The sequence below is a fragment of the Thalia democratica genome, chromosome 7 (assembly GCF_965202585.1).
Source record: "Thalia democratica chromosome 7, ktThaDemo2.hap1.1, whole genome shotgun sequence".
NCBI lineage: Eukaryota > Metazoa > Chordata > Thaliacea > Salpida > Salpidae > Thalia > Thalia democratica.
Window position 1 is genome coordinate 59206873 of NC_139171.1, and position 2835 is coordinate 59209707.

The window sequence follows — 2835 nt, forward strand, 5'->3', positions numbered from 1 at the left end:
TTGTTGTTGCTTTTTTTTCTTTGTAAATAAAATGAAGTTTTTATGTTACCTTTTAAATTGTAGATAATGATTAACAACCTGAGTTTAAAAACTAAAAAGTTGTTTTTAGTTATTATGTGTATATATGTATATAACAGTTTTTACTGGAATAAGAACTCTGTTAAAACTTTAACAAGTAAGCTTGATAAATTTATTATAACAATTTCCTCTCTGAGTTGCAAAGCTAAAGTAAGATCTAAGTAGTATATAGAATCTAGAATATTGGTGCAAAAGTACATACTTTTAAAAACAAAGAAGCGTTTTTGTTACGGTAGACTTAGAGCAAAAAAACTACGGTTTAATAATTTGAGTATATTTACTAATTTAATGCCCCATGTTATTTTGTCATTAAAACAAACGTCTGGTGATTATCTTTGGATTTTTGTGTAAAATACGGTAATCAACTTGTTAAATACGCACTTTTGGGCTGTGTTCAAAGTGCGTATTTAATAGGTTGACTACTGTATCTAACAAGTATCTTCGCACTTCAGTATTTAGAAATGTTGATCTTACACAATAAGTCGTATTTGCACATCCAACTTCATAGAAATTTATATTTCAATCTTCTTAATTGTGGAAATTGATATTAATACAATATCATTACATTTCAACCTCAGTCATGTCATGTTTTTTTTACCAACATTGTAACTATATTTTGATTATTTTTGATTAGCAAAGTATCTTTTTAATAATAGTGTGTAAGATACTTTTATTGAAATTATTACTTACTATAAGTTTAATAATTAAAAGTTTGAAGAATTTGTTCTCAAAAATAAATCTTAAGGTTAAGTAAAAGAAGAATAACACGATGTCAAAAATAACTATTTGTTGTAAGTATTTCAGAATAAAGAAAGCTTCTGTAGCTTGAAGTAAAACTTAACAAATATATGTTAATAATACACCTCTAAATGATAATTCAACGTTCATTTTATTTTATCTTTAAAAAATTATCTTTAATAAGTGTTCTTGGATTTTTATGTTAAAATAAAATTATTTATTTGTTTTTTATCCTTGTATTTTGTATTAAAATACAGTAATTTACCTTTAAAATACAGACTTTCGGGTTATGTTGAAAGTGCGTATTTTAAGGGTATACTACTGTAATTTACAAGCATCTCAATACTAAATGATATTGATACTTTCAATAAGTAGTGGTCATACATCCAAAATTCATTTTTGATTTTTAATGGATTTTCAATGAATTCTAAAATTCATTATATACTATCATTAACTACTTAGTTTCAATTTCGGTGTTGTCCTGTTGAATAAACTAAAATGTTAGTCTGTATTGGTCGTCTTGGACCAAAGTTCGGTCGTAATTTTTTTTTACTTTTTGTTCCAAACCCAAAAATACCTAGTGTTTGTATCAAATCTTCCGTCTACCATGCCCGTTTTAACCTTCGTTACAAACTCCAAACTATTAGTTGAATATTCTAGATCCCAGTTACAACCATTTCTGGTTTAGCAAGCCAGTCTTACATGCTCGCGGGTTAATTTATATAGTTTACTATCGGAAAATATTTAGTCTGCTTAACTAAGAAAAAAAAAACATATAATACAACTAGTAACATTCATACTCGTAGGTTAAGACAATAAAATCTAGTGTTTAGCTATATGTAAACAGCCAACCAATCATTGATAACATTGAAAAACATTTATTTTTTACATACATGAAAAACGTAAATAATTATTTGTTTTTGTATTCTTATATTAAAACAAAGGTTGTTTCAAAAAATTTACAAATTTGTATTGCAAAACATATAAGTTTAAAATGTTTTTAGATTTACAACTTGTCCTCAATAAACTTTCAATAAACTAAAAAATTACTTAAAACAAAAGCTAAGTTGTTCTTGTAACATAATTTTGAAAAATAATACACGTTTATGTTTTAAATAAATTTATTAAATAACCAAATTTATTGTAATTATCAACTTACTCAATGTATACAAACTGTAGATATAACTTGGTAATACTAAGTAACTAGTTGCAACTTTAACTGACTTGTGTAGATTTCTACCAATCTTAAACGTTTTGGGTTTGAGGTAAAACTAAGTAATTTCAATTGACTTGTGTAGGGTTCTAACAATTTTAAACGTTTTGGATTTGACGTCCACAGCATCACAATTAAAAATTCTGACTTTGCAGACAAAAAATATCAAACAAAGCACCTAATCAAAGTGTTTTATTATAACAGAAAAGTTTTTCTTCCATAAAAATTATGTTATTTGATGTTTATCAGTAGTTGAGGTATAGCTAAAACTATTATGTAGCTTTTAATTTTTTTAAACAACACTTGTGGTATACTTTTTTAGTTAAAAACAAATCTTGCTGTTAGTTTTAAATAGATAAAAAACTTTGAGTAAAATAACGAATAACTAAAGCTCAATTTTACAAAAACTAAAGCAAATTTCAGATTTATCAAAATTACGTGTTTGACAGGTAGTTAGATACAGGTAGAACTTATTTTAAGAAAATGTGTAGAAAAGGTATGAAATTGGTGTACGAAATCAACTGTACAAAAAAAAATATACTAATTGCGATGTAGTAGAATTTTAGTTATTGAGTACATATGTGTAAGTATTTTTTTCCTGTAAGCTTCAAAATAAAACAGTTAATAAGAGATAAAAGGAGCGATATTTCTTCAAATAATAAAGTTGTTGTTTTTATTCTGAGCATTACTAAATATTTTACGCAAAAAGTTTACTCTGTATTGTTTTCCAGTCGTTAAATACATTATAAGTAATTTTTCATTCACTAAATCTTAACGTATATTTTGTTATTAAAAATAACAAAAAT